We start from the raw sequence: 23,185 nt of genomic DNA, 5'->3' as shown, positions 1-23,185 counted from the left end.
GGTAAAGGATTTTTTTAAATTAAAAAAATCAGATTTTTTGTTACAAATAGGGTTAATATCATCTTTCTCAAACTATTTGTAACTTATTTGAGCTTCATATCTCGTAAAGTAAAAAAGTTACAGCGTTTGGTAAAACCACCCCCCCCCCCCCCCCGGCAAATTTACACTGTTGGATAAGTAAAAAATGTCCATGGGGTAATGGATTATAAAAACCCCAGTAAAAGTTTTTCTGAAACAAATTATTCATTGAACACCATTTAAGACTTGAGAAATATGCATTAAATATCATGTGCAATTAATTAAATGTATGATGTTCAGTGCTCATCTGATAAATCTGAGCTATAATTAAAATGGTAATACAAATTACTTAACTTGTTATTACCAAGTTAACTGAAAAATACGAAACTTCAAGACAATTAATAAATTTTTAATTAAGGAATGTTATAAAATACATTTTTTGGTACCGGTACACGTATTTTCAACTTCATGTCCTCTGCGTCTGATCCGATTCTGTTGAAATCTGAAATGAAAAAAAGTTCAATAATATTACCAAGTGCATATCATTTTCAAAATGCTAGAATAAATAAGCTAATTATGTACTGTTGAGAATCTAAAGATATTTTTCTATAAAATTCATAAGAAGTGAGCATATAAATTCAAAAGAATGTAATATTGTGCATATACAATATAAAATTTCAGCAATATAAAATTAAATTATGATTAATCTTAAATTGATGTAGATCAATCAATCTGAGGGCAAGCAGTCAATGTTACCGGTAAAAATGGATACAAAATTTACAGTTTTACCCAAATTATATCTTCTTCAGGGCATTAGAATGTTAAATATGATAGTTTAAGAAAAACTAGGCATATGTTAAGTGTTAAAATAAATGCAAAATTAGTGTAATTGTGTAGTTAGTATTTTGGCGCGATGTTCAAGACAAATTCAATCTGTGTACGTGTATTTGGTGCACCTCTGAAACAAATTGTCTGTGCTTAAATTGTGCATTTCCCAGAGTGTTTCAACTTGTGTATTAGCTCCAGCAATTAAATATTTTTTCTTCCTCACCTCCGGAACAAATCTCAAATTCCCTTCTTTATAATCATCTTTTAACTTGTATGTGTAAATAGCCACTGGGTTAGACTGATCATTTAAGTTACAATCATATACAACATTATAAAAGTCAGGAAAACCTTTTACAACACTAATAACCCTTCCAGGCCATTCTCCTTCATTGAACTTGTGAATTATTTTTTTTCCAACAAATAGAGGATTCTTATGATTTGTCCTTTCCTCCAATGGTCCTTCTGCAACATCCTGAATTAACTTTTTTAGGTTTTCTGTAAGTTTTTCCAATGAATATGCTTTATTTTTTTCACTCATTTGAAATAATTTTTGGTCATTGACACTTTGTTTCAAAACTTTTTGTCTTATCCTTAATTGTGCTAATATTGGTTTTTTTTTCAGCCAGACCTTTTAACTCATCCAATATTTTGTCAACATCTTCTGTATTTTGCCATAAGCCATAGTAAAGGACATCATTGGTGTACTTTGACTTTTTTTTCAATAAATTCCTCTGTTTATTCTCCAGTGCTACTTGTTTTTCTCTCAACTTAACTTTTCTGTTGTTCTCTATTTCTCTCAGTCTTTCAATGCACTTTTCCTTTATTTTTCTACCATCCTTTATACTATCCTTTATTACTGATTCTCTTTCATTATCTGGAAGGGACTCTAACCACTGCGACGTCTTATTGAATACAAACATAAGGAAAGCCTCATTTGTTATTGTGGTAGAATTTGGTCGATAGTGTAGAAAGAAATCAAGAATACCAAAAACTCTCTGTGGAATTTTATTGTAGGGGATGACAGACTGAGTTTGTTGTTGAAGATTTGCAGATGCATCATAGAACTTACCACCAGGAAGTTGTTCTTTCATGGCCTTTTGCAGCAATTTGTGCAGTCCTTGAAATATTAATTGAGCACATGCACAGGCTATGCCATCAATGCTTTCTGGTTGAATGAGCATATCATAAACCTTATCTCTTTCCATAACTTCAGCACAAAATGAATGGTCTTCCCCAGAAATGAAACCTGTTGCATCTTTGCTCATTTTGTCAAAATACAATAATAAAGTATGGTAATCTTGATTTAGATCTAGGACATGCTTGTTACTCTCTATGAGTCTCCACAATGGACCTGTAACAATTTTTGCCAAAATTCCAAGAACTTTGCAACAGGCAATCACATATGGCTTTTTAACAAGGGACAAAGTTAATTTTTGTAGCTTATTGGATGCTCCATGACCTTTTTGAAAAAATGTCTGATATTTTTGCGATGAAAAAATGCAATTTGACCCATGAGGAATATTATATTAAACCTATTCCCTCTAAAATCAACAAAGTGTAAATTCTCATATTTAGATTTGCAGTAAGTGTGAAATGCACCATAGCAACCATTTTTTTCATCACCTCCTCTAGAAAAACACTTACTACAAAAACGAAGAAATGAAATGGTATGAGGATCAGATGAATATATTGGAATATCAGAAGATTCTTCATCCTCTGATTCATCATCTAGTTCACATTTTTCATGCTCTTGTAATTTTTCAAAAGCTAAAAGAATGGGTGAGATACATTCTGCAAAATTGACAAGCAAGTGGAGTCCACAAAAGAAATTGTTCAATTTTACTGCAATTTTTTGTTCATCCTCTGTTAATTCATTCCAAGTGGGAATAAATTTAGGCAATATTTGACTTCTGTAGTCTTCAAGTAATGCACAAAAAGCAATATTTGTCTGTGCCCTATCTGACATGAAATTCTTTATATTAACTAAAATGTCATGTCCACTGGAAATGTGATTACTTTTATATGTTTGACACATATCTGTTATATCATTAAGTATTTCTAGGAATGTATTCATGGTTGTTCTGGCTGCTTTGTTAACCATTTCTCTTAGTCCCAAAAAATACAGTGTTTGGCATTCATCACTAACTAAAAATGTTTGATATGTCTTCCCATATTTTCTTGTCTCATCGCCGAAGAGACAAGTGTTTTGGGGGATACCAAGTACTGTTGTCAGTTGCCTGTGACCTACAGCAATTTTCTCTACAACAATGTTATCAACAGTTTTTCAAGACGGTACAGAATTTGGTTTTTTTCCAACAAGTTTCAATACTTCTTCAATGACTGGCCCTACATTTTGAGAAGAGACATTATAACTTGTGAAGTTCATGATACACTGTCTAGTACTTGCATTGTATGTGTTTGATTCTGGGTCTAACAACTCTGTTTCTATGTTGCAAAAGTGAATGTAAATAGTCTCGATCAGTCCTAAGATCTTTTATTTCTGCTCTTAACTCATCTAACTTGTCATTATCAAAACAATGAATTTTGTTAGACATATCTGCAATTGTTTCATTGGCTTTAACTAGTTTGCTGTTTATGTCCACATTTTGGTCTTTTAAAGCATTTATTTCCCTTAAACAATCAGACACTTTATTTCTTTCTTTACAAATGACATTTTCCAGTTTCTTTATTTTTGAGTTACAATTTTAATTTTGATGCCCTTGATAGTTTTCTTTGCAACAAGACATTTTTGTATTGTAATGCTTCTTTCCTGTTCTAGATTTCGTTCAGTTTCCCATTCAGGTGTTTTATTTCAGCAGATAGTGTTTTGATTTTTGAGGATTTCTTGTTGGTTTCAATTTTTGATTTTTCCCCTGTTGACTTAATTCAAAAGAATGTGATCTTTTCAATTGAAGTATTCCTTTATTGTGTATTCTCTCACTTTTGGCAAATTCATTGGCTTGGTCAAACCTGATTTTAGTTATTTCTTCAGTTGTTTGTTTCTTTACTTCATTAAGCTCTAAAGCTAGTTTTTCACACGTCTCTTTATAAACTGAGTGTTCAAATTTTTTAAATTTTCCTTCTGGAGGAGCTGCTGTATGTGTTGGAACTGTGAAATATTCATTCTCAAAATGCTCTTTAGCATCTCCTCTTTTGCTTTTAAGCTTTGATTTATATATGTGTAGCTTTGATTTTAGAGCAGGAATGTTAATAAGCTCACAATCAGTGTTGGTGTGCAAGGAAAATGCATCTCTCAAAAAATTTGAAGTGTTTTTGAACAGACTTTGGTCAAAAATTTCAATTGCAGTCTTTACATTTATTGTGTTAAGGTTTTCCATTGAGGGTTATTGGCAGTAATTGCTACAGATAGTCAGGTAAACCACAAGCTTTTTTCAGTTTTTTTTCATCATTGAACGATAGACAGTGATGTTCATGAACTCTTCAGCACGCAAAGCTTTCAAAACATTGCCAATTTTTTTGTCTATGTATTGTTTCAATTCATGTACGAGTAGTTGTTTTAAATGTTTCAGATTATGTTCAATTATATACATTTGTAAATGGTCCTTAATTATAAGAATTTTGTTGGGCAAATCATTGCTTAAAAACTTATAAATTGCTGAAATCCCCTCGCTACATCTATTAAATTGACCGCTTTTTCTAAAATAGCTTGTGGAAGACTTACTTCATCTTCTTCTGCTCCTGAACTTTTATAATCCAGATAATCCATGAAACATTCAATCTAATAAAAACAAAAAAGAAATATAACAATTGAAGCTACTTGAAATAGTTAGAGACAATTCTGAAAATTTTTGTCAAATCATGAAATTTAAAATTCAAACTACTAATCAAATCCCCAATTAAGAAACTGGAAGATATCTTTTATTCATAAATCTTATCATAATAATATACTGGTTGCAGTTTGGGGGGGGGGGGGGGGTTAATAATTTTCCATTTTCATTGGACCAATGTAAACATCAAGGTGATTTTTTGAATTCTTTTAATTTTCAAGAAATTGCATGCAAGCAAAGATTTTTATGTTGAAATATTTACAGGTAATTTTTCAATCATAAAGACTTCGAACTAACACAACTGGTCAGTGGTGTTCCTTTTGAATCCACTGATTTAAGAAAGCTCTGTATTTCCATTCAATTTTATGTCTTCCAGAAGCTGGTCTTTTATATATATATGAAAAGGAAAATAGTGAAGCATTGATATTTTATAATTTATTTTAAAATTAAAACCAACAAAAAAAACCCACAAACTAAAAAGAAATTGCCCTAAGTGAAACTTGTATACAATGACGATCATTTATTGTTACGTCACAATATACATACTGCCACATTTTCCCGCTCTTTATTTCAAAAAAAAAAGAACGGGAAAATGTCGTGAACTATTGACGCCACATAACATTAAAGAACTTTTTTCAGAATAAAGTCAACGCACCCAGCCCAAACAAATCATACGCCAGTGCTGTAGTCGAACAAACTGCCAATGAACGGTCCATTAAAGAAAACTCTACAACATCTCGTGGAAATGACGCCATAGTCGATGGAATTCGTTCTATACGCGACTCAATGGATAATCCGTCTAAACCCAAGACGTCTGATACCGATGGTAAAACTTGTGCCGATAGAGATGTTGCTGCGTGTGCACCGGTGGCCAACGATTCACCCCGTCGGGTTCCTCAAGAAGCCAGACACAATGCACATTCAATCGACACCTCTTCATTCAACTCGCCACGCTCCAATAGTCATACTGTTACGACAGCTGGTCTCAAATACGCAAAAAATAGAGACTCTTCTCCAGAGAGCATAACGCCCAAAAGATCAGTGAATTACGATGGTGTTTTGTGTCGCGTAACTGTTGACGAAAAACCACGCTCAGTTCAAAATACCGTATTTAAACAAACTAAAGATGTCTTTCTCGGAGTTACATACAAGAAGGCAGCCCGATATTATTTGTCCGGAATAAACCATGAATCAACCTACGAAGGCATCAAAACTTATGTTGAAAGCAAAGGGGTTAAAATCTCGTACTTAACCCTATTCAAACCAAAAGGGCGCTACTCAGTCCGGACAGCCAAAATCAACGTCTCGCCAAATTGCTCACAAACTCTAGAAGCACCGGGATTCTGGCCCGACGGTGTCCACTGCCGCAAGTGGTATAGTGAGCGCGAGTGGGATTCTCGTTGTGACCAAAGGTACCCGCAGACAGACGACGAACGGGCATATCAAGACAGTCATTACCATTAAACCAATTATGTCATTTTGTTCAAAACATGTTATTTCATTTTGGTATTTTCTGTCTTAAATTATGGTCATTCTTATGTCATGGAACGTCCGTGGTATCTTCTCATCCACGCTGTGTCTCTCTTCGCTGTTAGACAGAGAGAAATGTGACATTGCTGTACTCTCGGAACACAAACTTAAACAAGAAACAAGAGGTTACCTTGATACAATACATACAGACTTTTTAAGTTTCGTCAAATTTGAGGATGAAAAATCTACTCATACAAACGTACTCTTCGCCGGCAGAGGTGGCGTAGCAATAATGTATAGGAAATGTTTAGCTTTCTCAATACGGGAAATTCCATGCTTCGACTCAAACCGCATTATTGGAATTGAGCTAAAGACATGCAACGGATGCGTGTACATATTGGGTGTTTACTTACCTTCTGACAATAATGTTGACAATTACGCGTACGAATTAAATTTACTTGAAAATTTATACAATCACTACTCGAATTATGGAAAAGTTATAATAGCGGGTGACCTAAATGGCAGTCTAGTCGATTCAACCGGAACTAATGAACGGAAGTCAGAAATTCTGTCGGCGTTTGCATTTAGAAAAAACCTTTGTACTCCTTACATAGACTTTAAAACTTGTGGTGAAATCTATACTTTCACATATAAAAAAACAACCCTGGACTACGTCTTATTTGACAAATCTGTTTTAACATTGCTGCATCGTTACCTAACATACGTAGAGGGCTCATTCTCACTTACATCTGACCACCTTCCGATAATTGCCACATTTAATCTACGCGCCATGCAATGCCACCACCTGAAGACTTCCCAGACAAAACTTTTAGCATGGCACAAAGCTACCGCTGAAAATATTGCGGAGTATAGGAACAAAATTGACGAACATCTCTCCGCTGCGTTTGGTGAAGAACTTCGCAATGAAACAGACATTTCAGTGTATATCGACAATTTAACCAAAATTCTGCATAAGTGCGCTCACGATTGTATTCCATCTTCGTCCTTCAACCCTTTCACCCGACCTGGCTGGACTTCTTCTGTAAAGGAGCTCCATAAAATTGAAAGAGCCAAACGGCGCATATGGATAGGACTAGGAAGACCTCGAGGGATGGAATTTACGTCATACCTAGAATATAAAAAGGCCAAGAGAAATTTCCGGAGGGCCCTTGAAGAAGCACACGAACGCTACATGTGTGATGTCTACAAAGAAATCGACGAAGCCGCAGAAGTAGACATACGTCTATTCTGGAGACTGACAAAGAGACGAAAACCCAGAACTTCGCGCATTTACCCCGAAATCCAGGATGAGGGAGGAACAACCCTTACAGATCCGGAAGGGGTGGCAGAAACTTTTGCCAACTATTACCAAAGTATATATACCCCCTTAGAAGATGTTCAGTTCGATCCGGATTTCAAGTCACAGATAGATCTCGAGATGAAACATATTACTGCAACTTGTGAAAGTGATATACACGACTTTCCCGGGGGCTGCATTACCACAAAAGAACTAAATGCAATAATCAGCTGTTTGAAGCTCCGCAAGGCACCTGGCAATGACTCAATTACTAACGAACATATCGTTCACGGGGGGAAATCACTTGTTCGATGCCTCGTTAATTTATATAACGCCATCGTGTCTTTGGGGAAAATACCTCTTCAGTGGAAACAAGGGCTTATTGTGCCTTTGTACAAGGGAGGATCGAAGCCCAAAAATATGTGCGACAGTTACAGACCTGTAGCCTTACTACCTTGTTTATTTAAAATTTTTGAAAAAATCATTCTGTCTCGCATATCTGAGTTTTTAACATTAAGTGCTCATTTTCCCAATGCTCAGCAGCAAGGGTTTCAAAAATCGTTAAGCTGCTTAACTGCATCTTTTAATTTGCAGGAAACAATTTTGCACAACACAGAACAGGGAAACAATGTATATGTAAGCTTTTTAGATTCTAGCAAAGCATTCGATACAGTGTGGAGAGAAGGGCTTATGTTCAAACTGTATAATATTGGTGTTACTGGTAAAATATGGACACTTATTAACAATTGTCATCAACATACTACAAGCTCTGTCATTGTAAACCAGATAAAATCAAAATGGTTTAGTGTTAATCAAGGTGTCAGACAAGGAGGTGTTCTGTCCACTTTTTTGTATCTTGTTTTTATTAACGACCTCCTAATTGAATTAGAGGACAATAGTAAAAATATTGGTGTACTAAATGTTCCCAGCAGTTGTCCATCCCTAGCAGACGATATTTCATGTATTAGCTTATCTCCAATAGGCCTTCAACTACTTTTAAACACTGCTTTTATGTATTCAAACAAATGGCGATTTCGATTTAATGCTACCAAATCATGTGTGTTAGTATTTTGTCCGAAACATTGTACATTTAAAGAATCATTTCAATGGTTTTTAGATCAATGTTTAATTCCTACAGCAGACAAATACAATCATTTAGGTATTATTGTTGACAACAGATGTAAACATTCTGCTAGGATAACGGAAGCATGCAACAAGGGACGCAAATCGTACTTTGCGCTCTCTGACATAGGATCGCAATTTCTCAACCCAATGACACTCTCGCATTTATACAAGACGGTTGTGTTACCGTCCGCCCTATATGGTTGTGAACTATGGAATTGCATATCTTCCTCTGATCTTCAGAAGCTAAACGTGTTTCAACACTTTGTTTGTAAAAACTCGTTAAACCTACTAAAATCTTGTAGATCTGACATTTGTGAATCACTCTTTGGTGTTTTACCGATAGAAGCGGAAATCGACACAAGGAAATTATTATTCCTAGGAAGACTCTGTCGCTTACACTCCACTACCCTCACAAAGAAAATATTTGCGATACGTCTGTATTCGTTCATTTATAACTTAGCACTGAAGCAAAAAGGATTTATACCTGAAATTTTTGATATTATCCAAAAGTACGAACTCACAGACCACTTAAAACAGTGGCTACATGACGGTTCATTCCCTGGAAAAATAACATGGAAAAAAATTGTGAGGACCGCCGTTTCAACTCTATACAAGTCACAGCGTCAAACTCGTATATCAAATAATTCTGACTTCTTAACTTTTCGTCTGATCTTCGACGACATAGATCCCTCATCACTCTGGAAACTCCCCAGAAACTGTTACGAGATCAACCTGTGTAAATTTGTATGCAAACTCATCTCCAACACCCGCGAGTGCATCAATGTATACACTTGTCTACTGTGCCAAAGGCCCTTCAAAAACTTAATTGCGCATGCTTCGTGCACATGTGCAGCAACCGAAACCTTCCGAGATGTATGGTGGGAGGAGGTCATCAACTTATACGACATAAGACTGTCGGCGGAACTGTGTGGCCTTGCCGAGGACGACTTCCTCGTTATTCTTTTGGGGCGACGAACTGATACACCGCTTGAAAGCTCAGCAACAGCATCTTTTCGCATGCTGAATTACAGGCTCCTAAAAAACACTGTAGCCTTATACAATAAGGCATTATCATTTCAATGTATGTGACAATATGATTTATTTACTGGCATGCCCATGCTCTTTTGTATATATGTTCGGATATTTATTTATTTATTTATTTATTTATTTATTTATTTACTGATGTTTTGTTTGTAATAATAATTTGATACGTTATAATTTGATCATCATGATCCTCTACGGAGGGAAATAAATTATGAATGAATGAATGAACCTGAGAGTTTTCTTATGTTGATCCGGCCATATCAAAAAAGCATGTGGTGGAATTCGAAAGCGAGGCTTTGTTATCTCCGTTTGAAATCAAGGGCAGGCAATCCATTCTATTCCGATATAGAGGTGGTCTATAAATGATTATTTTTTCTGTGCACGTAGGTAAATCAGTATTTACATTTTAAAAAGGGCACTATTTATATTTTTTTCAAAAGATAGTGTCTGTTTGAATAGCGTATACAACATAAATAAGTTTCTAACACAAACTTTAGCTTTTGGTTAAACGACTTAAGTTACAAAGTTTAAAAATGTTTTAATTAAAAATACGCAAGCTGTAATGCTTTTTCTAATTTTACCGCTTTATTAAAAAGCAGTCCGTACAGTATTGGCTGCGAAATTCGCCGTTGTACGTGACCTACTTTCACTTTGTCCGCCATAGAAAAATACGAAAATATTGAGACACTTTCATCATAACAAAACAGAGTTATGCGCCCTTTGCTTTACCGTGCCTTCAAAATCTTCGATACTTGTGTAGCCAAAGATGAAATAAACCAAGGCCCATGGGGAGATAAATACGGACTATCTGATTCCAAAAGAAGTTTGTTCAAAGGAATTTTCTTCAAATTATTAGCAGTTAAATGTTTAGAAGTAATGCCAAACTTTACATTTGGCAATTTATCAATCCATAGAGTCAGTTCTTCAATGGTCCCTGAAAAACAGAGGCGATGAATTTGTAGTTGAAGAGCATCAGAATCTTTAAGAACATTAAAAGCAATATTGGCTGCCTCCCCATTGCCTGAATCACGACAGTGTATTACTAAAGGTTTTTGAACATTTTTTGAAAGTAGAACACACTCCTGAAAAAATGTATTTGCTGATGGCGAATTCTTTGACTTCATGTTTCATTATGACAGTTGCTATGTATGGAACATTTTGAAGTAAGATCGATTCCTACTTCTCCAATGGCTACACAAGAATTAGAGGATACAAGATGAATTAGGTCGTTCCAGAAGTGACCCCAATTTCTGTCGAAAACATGAGGATGAATCCCAAACGTAACAAAATTTTTAGGATTCAAGTTAACTTGTTGTCGCCACAACTTCCAAGAAAAGGGAAATACATAGTTTGCTATAACAAAATCTAAAACATGAATGCTTTTGTGAAAATAATCAGCCAAAACTTGAAAATTCAATACATGGTTTCTCTTGCACAACTGATCAAGATGAAATGGGAGTCAACTACTACATCTGTAATAGATACGCTTGAGGGAATTTATCTGAACTCTTTCCCAGATATATCGGTCATTGAGTTTACTAATGAAAGTTTTGATTGCTGATCTTTGCTGAACAATTTTAGAATATTGCTAATCAACTTCCAGTGTAATAAGGAAATAATGTGGTTCGGAGGGTTAACAGTAAAAGTAGTTGGAATATCTTGATAACCTACTGTTTTGCAAAATTCTTGGAAGAGACAAGTTTCAACATAGGTGAATGATGGTTCTTTACTTGGTGAAGGGTGCAGTTCTTTCTTTTGCTGAACAAAAGAGAGAAAAGTGCCAAATGGAATGGAATTTAGAAATTGTGTGCAGAAACCCCAGTATAAGAAAACACCATTTCAAAAATTGTTCATTATCAAAATGTTTTTGATTGACAGTGTGAACATTAATATGCTCCTGAAAAAGCTTACAAGGTGTTGAAAGTTGTACTTGGCAATCCCAACATGCAGTGAACGGGTAAAGAAACCAAGGTAAATGCATTAAGATAATGTGTCTCTTCATAACAGAAGCTTGAAATTTGCATAAAGTACACTGTTTCTTTTTCTTTTTAGAAATGTTTACAACTGGCACATTTTCCTTTTCTTCATCATCAGAATCCGGACTGTAATCAGGCTTAAAATTCATCTCATCAAACACGAGATCAAGAAGACCCTCAGTGGAAGCCATTATGATGTTGACATCTGCATACGCAAGAAAAGTAATCTTTATCATAATGGGAAAAAAATATATCTGTTGAATACTTTATGCTGTTGTCAACAGATCACTGTCCAAAATTATTATTTCTCAAAATATATACATGTATTTACATATTCAGAAATGCTTAAATCTGTGACTAAAGTGTAAACTTCTTTCAACAGATTTTAAGATTTCAACCTTATCAAATATCTACATAATTTTCATAACAAACCAGTCTTTCTTAAAAGTACTTATCAGCATAAAAAAATACAATAATGAAAGATTTAACTACAATAATCTTTCAAGTATCCTGGCACTCTGACATTTCTCCCCCTTCTTGTTTGGTATACTCCTGGTGCATTATCTGAACTATCATCTGTTTTGCAGGATACTGAAATGAGGGATGCATTATCCATAGAAGTGCCAGGAATGTCATTGCTTGAGCAATCAATGGCAACCTCATCCTGTTCTTCATTGGGAAGAAATAATTGGTTACGCATCTGTCTGAGAGCAAATGGAATGGGGCCTTTTGAAATTTTGATTCTATCATGGTGTACAGTTTGCTTTTCTTTTTTATTTTGAAAAGTGTATTGAGGGGGTTTTGAATCTACTACCAAATAAGGTCCTTTCCATGGGGATTTCAATTTGCTTGACTGTCCAACTTTGGTGGCAGAATTAAACAGTAAAACTACATCACCAATCTGATAACTGTTTTCTAAAACTCTTAAATCATAATGTTTCTTTTGCGGAAGTTGGACAGATTTGAGATTTGTTGTACAGATTTCATGAGCTTCAGACAGATGTTTTTCCAATTCTTGTACCCAACAGGATGGTTCAGCAGTTTTCAAAATCTGATCGTGGGCACCTGTCATAATGTTCAAAGGACGTATCACATCTCTACCTAACATCAACCGATTTGGGGTAAAGCCTGTTTGTTTATGTATAGTTGCTCGAATTGCCATGGCTAAGAGAGGAAGATATTTGTCCCACTGTCTGTCTTTATTCTCTATAAAACAGCGAATCATTTGAACAATAGTCCTATTATACCTTTCAACTTGTCCATTAGAACTAGGGTGATATGGAGTTGTTCTCTTCTTTACAATTTCTAATGTCTCACACAATGATTTGAACAATTTTGATTCAAATTGCCTACCCTGATCAGTAAAAATTTCTAGTGGACAACCAAAAGTAACAATGAGGTGTTCTGAAAACATTTTTGCAATTTGTTCTGCATTTTGTTCTGGAATAGGAACTAACTCAATCCATTTGGAAAATTGATCTACTATTACCAAAACATATATGTTTCCAGTTTCACTAGGAGGAAATGGACCTAAGATGTCAAGATGTACTCTTTCCATGGGATACCCTGCCTGGAAAGATTTCAAAGGAGCCCTAGCAGTTTTAGTAGGTTTTTTTTAATTTATGTTGCATACTGAGCAAGATTTTACATAATCATAACATCCTACGGTCATATTTGGCCAGTAAGCAGCTGACTTTAAATTTGTTAATGTTTTTTCAATGCCTAAATGACCGGCAGATTTAACATAATGACAAAGATTGAGCACTTCTTCTCTAAGAGATGTTGGAACTACAAGACATAGAATTGTATCGGGGTGTTTCAGCCATTCGTAATGTAAAACATCGTCTTGAATGAGAAGCCTATCTTTGCACAGAAATGGACCTAAGATGTCAAGATATACTCTTTCCATGGGATACCCTGCGTGGAAAGATTTCAAAGGAGCCCTAGCAGTTTTAGTAGGTTTTTTTTAATTTATGTTGCATACTGAGCAAGATTTTACATAATCATAACATCCTACGGTCATATTTGGCCAGTAAGCAGCTGACTTTAAATTTGTTAATGTTTTTTCAATGCCTAAATGACCGGCAGATTTAACATAATGACAAAGATTGAGCACTTCTTCTCTAAGAGATGTTGGAACTACAAGACATAGAATTGTATCGGGGTGTTTCAGCCATTCGTAATGTAAAACATCGTCTTGAATGAGAAGCCTATCTTTGCACAGAAATGGACCTAAGATGTCAAGATATACTCTTTCCATGGGATACCCTGCCTGGAAAGATTTCAAAGGAGCCCTAGCAGTTTTAGTAGGTTTTTTTTAATTTATGTTGCATACTGAGCAAGATTTTACATAATCATAACATCCTACGGTCATATTTGGCCAGTAAGCAGCTGACTTTAAATTTGTTAATGTTTTTTCAATGCCTAAATGACCGGCAGATTTAACATAATGACAAAGATTGAGCACTTCTTCTCGAAGAGATGTTGGAACTACAAGACATAGAATTGTATCGGGGTGTTTCAGCCATTCGTAATGTAAAACATCGTCTTGAATGAGAAGCCTATCTTTGCACAGCCACAAAGCTTTTGTTTCGGGGCTTGTTAACCTGATTTCAAGATCGAACGATTCTACTTGATTTTTAATCCAATGAATAACTGGTTCAATATTTGCGTCTTCTTTCTGAAGTTGAGCTAAATCTTGATTTTGAAAAGTGTCACACCAGTTACAACCTACATGTTGTTGTTGTTGATTGTTTGAATTTAACTGTGTTGTTAATATTGTAGGTGTTATATTGTTTTCAGACTTAATTGAAAGAGGGATTACATCGTCAACATCAAGCTGAAACCTAGACCATTGTTGGTGAGCCTGTGTACAATAGTGACAACCCAGACAAGGAAGATTTTCTGGAGAATTTCCAGCATCATAACATGCACACTCTGAAAGAGTTTCTGGAATTCTAGAGAGGGCATCTGCATTTACATGAGAAGATCCAGACCGGTGTTTAATCTGAAAATCATAGGAAGATAGTTCTTCTAGCCACCTTGCTAATTGACCCTCTATATGTCTAAATCTCATCAGCCAAGTGAGACTGTGATGATCTGTCCTAATCAAAAATGGTTTTCCTAATAGATAATGGCGAAAATGTCTACAAAATTTGACCACGGCTAACAACTCTTTTTTTGTGGTACAATATTTTCTCTGTTCTTTAAGAAGGGCGTGACTAGCATAGCTAATGACTTCTTCTTAACATTATTGATCCGATATAAAACACCCCCAATAGAATGATTTGAAGCATCAGTATCAAGTAGAAAAGTACCGTCTGGATATGGAAATTTAAGACACTCTGGATTGATGAGGGTTTGTTTTAAACAGTCAAAAGCATATTGTTGTTCTTGGGCCCATACAAATTTGGTCTTCTTTTGAAGTAAATCATACAGGGGTATTGCAATGTTTGCAAAGCCTTTAATGTGGTCCCTGTGATAATTTGCAAAACCCAGAAAAGCTTGAACCTGTTTTTTGTCTTGGGGAATGGGCCAGTTCTTAATAGTTTCGATCTTATCTGGGGAAATGTGTACACCTTCGGAATTGATAATTCTCCCGAGAAATTCTAGTTCTCTTCGAAAAAGACAACACTTTTTTGGCTTTAATTTAAGATTGTATTCTCTAAATATCTGAAATGCTTTTCGAAGGTTTTCCAAAGATTCTGAAAATGTTTTGCCTAATACAATAATGTCATCCAAGTACACTTATAGTTCTTCCCAGTCCATACCTCTCAGAACTAAACCCATAGCCCTCCGAAATGTTGCTGGGGCATTGCACAAACCAAAGGCCATTCGCTGGTGCTCAAACAACCCATACTTTGTCAAAAATGCAGTTTTATTTCTACTGTTCTCATCTATTTCTATTTGATAATACCCCATAGCTAGATCTTATGTGCTAAAAAAAAATTGTGTCATACAAAACATCCATACAGTCAGCAATAAGGGGTAGGGGACAGCAGTCTTTGACAGTTCTGGAATTCAAATCTCTAAAGTCTATACAATATCTAACACTGCCATTTTTTTCTTAACTAAAACTGGAGCAGAGGCCCATTCAGATAATGACGGTGTTTTAACCCCTGTGTCTAACAGTTTTTGTAAGTGTTCTTTTTCTTGGTATTGAAAACCCAATGGTGTTCTCCTGAACTTTTGTTTTACTGGGGTTGCGTTCCCTGTGTTTATATGATGTTTAACACCTTTCAAACAACTCCATTTCGCCAGTAGAAAAAATGTCTGAAAAATCTGATAACAATTGAAATAGCATCTGAGACTCATCTTGATCCATCCCCTCACTTGACCTGTCATAAAATTCTTGTAAATGATTTGGAAGTGTTTGATTTGATGGTGCATTGTTTTCAACAGATACTTTGTTAATGGCAATGTCAGAATCTAACTGATTTAACTGTATTTCTACTGATTCTGCATTTCCAACGTGTTGTCTTACCTTGAATTTAACACTTTTGTTTGAGTCATTCACAATTTTGAGTTTCACAGTATCACCCTGACCAAGAACTGATGAGCATAAAAACTTGGATGATTCTAAAGGTTCTACTATGTACTTGGTATCTATAGGAGTTTTTAAAGAGCAACTGACAAAACCTACATAATTTGCTGGAATAATACTTTTGCTCTGAACTGTGACCCTTGATATTGTAACAGATCTTTAGTCATGTGTTTGAGACTCGCTGTTATTTTGTCATTTCCAATTTCTACTAAATTTCTCCTTAGATCAACAATACACTTGTGGGCTTTATGAAAATCTAACCCTAGAATGACAGAATCTTTCATGTCAACTCATACATATCTAGTATATAAGAATGCAATTCTATTTGACACTCAACATTTTTGAATAGCTGCCCAGTAACTTTTTGCTCTCCTAAACCCTTCAAAGAAATCTCTTGTGGTGTAATATCAAAAGAGTTGTTACCTGGAAAGACCTTCTTGTTGACCAAGGTCATCATAGCTGCTGTGTCAACAACTGCTGTAGTTTGGTGACCCTGAACAACAATAGGAATCTCCAAAGTTAAACCTTTAGAGTTTTCGTTAAGGTTAATTCTAGGATCCTGACCTGTCTTCGGTAACCAGTTTACGGTCAGCTAGGCTGGTTGGACAGAGTTTAAATCTTGTACCATTTTTGGAGAGTTTGTAGGACCCTGAGGTTTGTTAGTTGTTGATCTAAATGGACTACCTGCAGGAGATCGTGGATTTGATCTAAGAGGAGACAATGACCTGCTGAAAGATTGATATGGTTTAGTGTTCTGTCATAGAATCTTTAAGGACTAGGTGATCTGGTCCTTGATTGAAACTGCTGTGTATTGTTTGGAAACCTATTCACTGGCAACCTTTCATCTATTGTTTGTTTCATGCAAAACACCATATCTGTAAATTTTGTAATTTTTTCTTCTAACTGTTCAATTTTTTTCTGTTGAATTGAAAATTTGTTTTCACCATGATCAATGTCGGTGTGTTGTTCTGATGGGGCAAAAGAGACTTGTCTATGATGAAATGCCTTGCTACTACCATACACTGCCTATTGATTTGCAATTGATGCTTTAATTAGGTCTAAAGCTTCATGAATATTTTTTGGATTTTTTCCATCACTGACCTAGCTGCCTCTTTATCTCTACAACCCCTCAAAAAACTTTCTGTAGAAATTTGGTCTATTGCTTTTCTACCCGATTCACTATATCCATCAATTGTGATAAAGTGAACCCTCTGGGCAAACTCTTGTAACCTTTCATCCTCATGTTGTCTGATGTACTGGTTTCCTTCTAGCAGAAATCGGATGGCTTTAGTGTTGAATCTTCTGCTCATTTCTTTTTTGATGTCTATTCTTATCTAACTTAAGTTTACACACATATTCTAATGCCAACCCCTCTAAACAACTCAATAATTTGTCTAATTTTTTCCTCTTTCCCCATTCATGCCTCTCAGCCAATCTCTCAAATTGTGTGATGAAAGTGTCCCAACTAATTTTTCCATCCCCACTAAATGTACTCATTTTTGATGTTGGGCTGCGACTCTTATATTTGTTTCTTCTGTGTTTGTGTTCACGCGTGTCACTGTCTGAACTAATACTGCTAGATGAAGACCTTGAGGATGATTGATCTGAATCTGAAGAACTATAATGTCTTGTGTGTCTATATATTTTTCTTCCCCTTGTATTTGCATGATCAATTTGTTGTTTTGATGCAATTTTGTCTTTGAATGTGCCTAATCTTGGGGTGTAAATTCCATCTGATGGAATCGCATCTAACAGTTTCTTTCGTTTCAAATGTTCTTCTAACTCGTGCTCTGCTTTCAATCTTCTCTCTCTCTCTCTCTCTCTAGCTGAAGTTCTGCCCCTTGTCTCTCTAATTTCACATCCAGTGCTTTCTCACACCTTTCACCCTGACTATCTGAATCTAATAAATCCCCTGAACCAAAAAAAACTAATCCATTTCTCTCCCACTCTAACCATTTCCTTTTTGGGATATTTGTGTATTTACCTAACACATTAGGTTCAACTGTTGGAAAAAAATTTCTAACCTTAATGATGTCGTCAACATCATGGTGAGTTATCGGTAATTTCGATAATTCAAATTCTGAAGCAGCTTGGAGATTTATTGTGTCCATTGTTAAAGAACACGGAACTTTGAAAACATGAAAGAGGGGGAAAAAAATTAAGGGACCAAAAAGAAAAATGAAATGATTAGTTTAACTTGTTGTGTAAACAACCGTCAAACTATATTTAATAAACGAAAAAATCCTAATAAAGAACGAGAAAAAAAAACGATCTTTGTGTTGTACTTTTGAATTTAGCGCCAAAATGGGAAAGTACGGGAAAATACGTAACAAAAGTAAATATTGTAAATTTCAGTGACCTTATTTTTATCCTCGTCGCCAATGTTATATTTGTGAATATAAATCTACACTAAAGCTTACCAAAAGGTCAGTGGTAGATGGCCCAGGTCCTCAGTCCTAAGAAATACGTCTGCACGTCTCCAGGACAAGGGAATAAAGGCGCTGATGAGTGTTCACTGTAATTATAAGTGGCACCGAGCCCGACGTAAATACCACAGTACTCACTAACACAATTCACTCCGCGGATAGTATAAGGACTTTAACACAGGAAATCGTTCAGCGTGATATTTACTCACTGCCACAATAGAACGTTTTTTTTCTGATAAATTCACTTTAACATACTTAGCTGCATATTTGGAAAATAAATTCCTACGGTGGCCAATGCCTGAAGATGTATTCTCGCAGCGCCATGTGTAACCGAGCAGTAAGGAAATCCAAAAGACAGTCGTTTTGTTTAACAGATTTATTAAACGTTTTAAATAGGGATGTCAACGAGTACCCGGTTAACCGGGTACTCGATCGAACGTCCGAGTATCGAATACTAAAATCGGTACTCGGTTACTCGGATGTATATATTTTTTAATGTTTCTAAGTTTATTTTGTAGCAGGTCAGTGCCGTATAGGTTTTTATCAGTACTTCGCGTTGTGTTTATTTTTGTTTTGAGACTGAATTTGACCTCTACATTACTAAACTTTACTAAATTATAAATAAGGTATGAAAACGACTTTACTCTCACAGATAAACCAGATATAATAAACCAAACCCAAAGTAAATGAAAACCAAGATTAACAACCCTTTATAAATTTATTATAACAAAATAAGAACACAAGGCAATAGCATATACTTAAAATCCCCCAACCCTAAAACCTAACTTTAACAGGGACCTTAATAGACAGACGAGACGGGCCTGAACTCAGGAGAAAAGTAGCTAGCGAAACCAGCTGTCTCCCTCCCCCTCTCTGCTTCAGGAGAAAAGTAGCTAGCGAAACCAGCCGTCTCCTTCGTCAAATAAGGACTTACATGGGTTTATATATGGGACAGAACAATAGACAAATGTCATTAAAGTTATTGGCTATCGTATAAAGTGGGCGTTACCAAAGTAATAGAATAAATCGCATCGGGATCGGAATACTAATAATAATAAATAGAAACAAAATCCCGATCTACCACATTCCTCCCCCCTGAATGACAAATGTTATGCATTTGATTAAAATCAAGTGGTGCATTTCAATCAAATTCCCTAAAAAAACATACATTATACAAAATATAAGCAAAACATAATCAGAGGAATATGTTACATTGCTAAGTTCAACGTGGCTTCACAGTACAAGTCTTCGTGGTCCTCAACAATCACTAATGGTAACACATTCCGGAATATAATACTATAGGTATAACACAACATTTGCACACAATTAACACAATCTTCACGGATATCGCTGATTCCAGGGTGAACACAATGGATACCGGTAAAACATCGGATATTATGAAGGTGATCAGACACTTGAAATGTATCGAGTTGAATGTATCAGGTTCCAGTCCATTTCCAAATCTCACATTAGCCAGCCTGGTGTCTGGATAAACTGCAATAAAACTGGTGAATACATGGTCTGAAAAATCAAAAGAATTATTAATAAACATGTCATAAATATCATAACTGAATCCATATATCAAATCATCACACAGAACACAGAAATTTACAGTACATGAAAGTATTATGTTTACACGGGTTATTAACAGGCATACTATCCCAGTTTTGTCAACAAGATCGACAGAGGATAGTTACTGTTAGACTAACCTACTAAATTTACGCGTGTTTAATATCCTATTAAATTTTACAAAAATCTAATTTAGTTTATAAGCCACAAAAATATACAAATCAACGAACACGTAAATGCTACACCGCTCTAACTTTCAACTGACATTGTTATATCAAAACACATTTAGCCTTCGGATGCTCGGGTCGGCAGTAAGGGTACAATACTGGGCTGACGGGCTTGTACATAGAAGTAATACCCACGAAAGACAACTGTAAGGGGATCTCACCGCTCAGACAAGAATAAACTTTACCAGGGGGGACAGTTCTTCCATCGAGCTTCCATTCCAGGATGGAATTTGCCATGTGCTCGTTCTCTCTCTTTTCTGGTAAATCTGAACAAGTCTGAGAGTTTGGTATAAAAACATTTGCTTCGGGGTTCAAAGTTGACAACATTACGCCATTATCACTTAAATTGGAAACTGTTTCAGTCTGTAACTCAGTGTCAGAACACTCGGATTTATTACATGTAGAACTGGACTTAAAGTCAACAGGCATATGTACATCGTGTACGACAGTAACTTCACCAAGACCTGCATTTTCTTCAAAACATTGAACTTTATCCGGCGTTTTACCAGTTTCTGTTTGGTTCTGCGACTCTACCTCTATCTCGAATGGTCGACTGTGTTCGGTAAGATTTGAACGGCCTGAAACTAATGACCCGACCATGGCATTAGTCCCTGAAGGTTTTTCGAGAGTAAGAGTTGTTTCTAACGAGCTTGAATTTTCAGAACAATGACCAACCAGATGGCACGATTTACTGGTAATATTAGGTGAAAAGATTTGGCAATCAGACATGTTTGAATTCTGTAAAGAATCAACTTCATCAACAAAATGTTCAAAAACGCTTTCTGAATTTCTTCCCTAATAAATGCTTTTAAATCATTAAAATCGCTATCACTTGTGTGAACTGAAACAGGCAGTTGGTTTGCGACAAAATTACTTATGAAACTCTCATATTCTATCGCTAGACCTATCGCTTTCTCAATTGTGGAGGGATGTTTAAACTGAACATGCTTTTGCAAATCAATATCTCCTAAACCAAAGATAAACTGGTCAACAATATGAGGTTCTAAATATTTATAGGGAATATGTGGATATGATTTTAAGGCTAACCTTTTCAAAGCATAACCAAAATCTTCGACTGTTTCCCCATTTTGTCTACGCGCTGTTTTGAACTCAACTTGGTAAGCTTTCACATTTTCTCCAGGATTGAAAACGTTTTTACAAATTTCTTTTAAAACATCATAATTGTCAGACTTTGTCAAAGGAATTTCGGATAACACATGCCTTGCAGACCCCCGTAAACTCATAATAAGCTGACTTGCACATTCTCTCTTACTCCACTCATTCCACTTAGATACCTGTTCAAACTGAATGAAAAATTCATGAATGTCAAAACTACCATCAAATGTTGGCGACTTAATTTCTTTTCTATTCTTTGAATGACGTGACTGTGCCAGATAATTGTCAGATTGCACGTGCGTTCGATTCTCTCTAGCCGTCTGACTAACATTTTCAAAAGCAAAACCATTTTTTAAATACTTCGTGTTGAGCTCTTTCTTTAAGAAATCACACTTTGCTGATAACTCTTCTATCTGTCTATCAAGAGTACTTACTCTAATTTCGCTGGACTTATCTGAACTTTCACAACGGACACCAATCCCGGTCTGAATATGTGCTGAGTGATAATTTCTCTCACGCAAAAATTCTCTATCATCTCTAAACATAACTGCATGATGAAAAAATGCAGCGTAAAAAATCAAGTACAAAAAAAAAATCTACTAAATATTTCAACTCACGAACAGCATGAATTCTCAAACCTACAAATCCATTACAAAGAAAAGCGACAGCTAAAGAAATCCAAAAAACACAATACAATAGAAACTGACAACAAAAGAATTCAGCCAAGTCCGAATCACTGAATAGGGCTCTCAAAGTGAGTAGCACGTGCCACTGACCATTGTAGTACAAACCCTATCCTGGTCACGGTTCACCAAATAATGTAGCAGGTCAGTGCCGAAAAAGTTTTTATCAGTACTTCGCGTTGTGTTTATTTTTGTTTTGAGACTGAATTTGACCTCTACATTACTAAACTTTACTAAATTATAAATAAGGTATGAAAACGACTTTACTCTCACAGATAAACCAGATATAATAAACCAAACCCAAAGTAAATGAAAACCAAGATTAACAACCCTTTATAAATTTATTATAACAAAATAAGAACACAAGGCAATAGCATATACTTAAAATCCCCCAACCCTAAAACCTAACTTTAACAGGGACCTTAATAGACAGACGAGACGGGCCTGAACTCAGGAGAAAAGTAGCTAGCGAAACCCCTTCGTCAAATAAGGACTTACATGGGTTTATATATGGGACAGAACAATAGACAAATGTCATTAAAGTTATTGGCTATCGTATAAAGTGGGCGTTACCAAAGTAATAGAATAAATCGCATCGGGATCGGAATACTAATAATAATAAATAGAAACAAAATCCCGATCTACCACAATTTAATAATGCATTAAAACATCGGTTTTAAAATTTAAAATGTCCATTGCACTTGTACATACAGTAATTATAATTCCCTACACCTCTAAATATGCTAAATGACCGTTATCGCATGTGGGAGTGTTTATATAGTAAATATCGTGACCAAGCACCTGTTACCTAGCTTTTCTCACCTTTGGCTGTCTTCTACCCTTATTTTTGGCTTACTTTAATGATTTGTTTTCACAGAACATCGCTTATGTAGTCTATTATATAAATTAGATAGCACACAGTAGAGAAATTGAACAGACCTAAAATGCCGCCACCGACTTCAAAGGTCTGGAAATATTTTTACTGTCATCAATGTACTTGTTCATATTTATTTACACTTTTACCGAGTACCCGGGTACTCGATCGGAAAAACGTCCGAGTAACCGAGTACTAAAA

The 23,185-nt window shown here is 35.6% G+C and overlaps 1 long non-coding RNA gene across 1 annotated transcript; it reads right to left on the bottom strand.

Moving 5' to 3' along the window:
* Positions 1-465: 465 nt before the first annotated feature.
* Positions 466-10,283, bottom strand: LOC128156427 (uncharacterized). The gene is made up of 4 exons (XR_008239717.1): positions 10,152-10,283; positions 9,800-9,905; positions 4,529-4,585; positions 466-520 (listed from the first exon to the last, which is right to left on the bottom strand). It is a non-coding gene; the product is annotated as an uncharacterized LOC128156427 (long non-coding RNA).
* Positions 10,284-23,185: the final 12,902 nt, after the last annotated feature.

The sequence above is a fragment of the Crassostrea angulata genome, chromosome 7, assembly GCF_025612915.1.
Source record: "Crassostrea angulata isolate pt1a10 chromosome 7, ASM2561291v2, whole genome shotgun sequence".
NCBI lineage: Eukaryota > Metazoa > Mollusca > Bivalvia > Ostreida > Ostreidae > Magallana > Magallana angulata.
The sequence above is the reverse complement of the archived record's forward strand: the minus strand, read 5'-3'. Positions and strand labels throughout refer to the sequence as shown.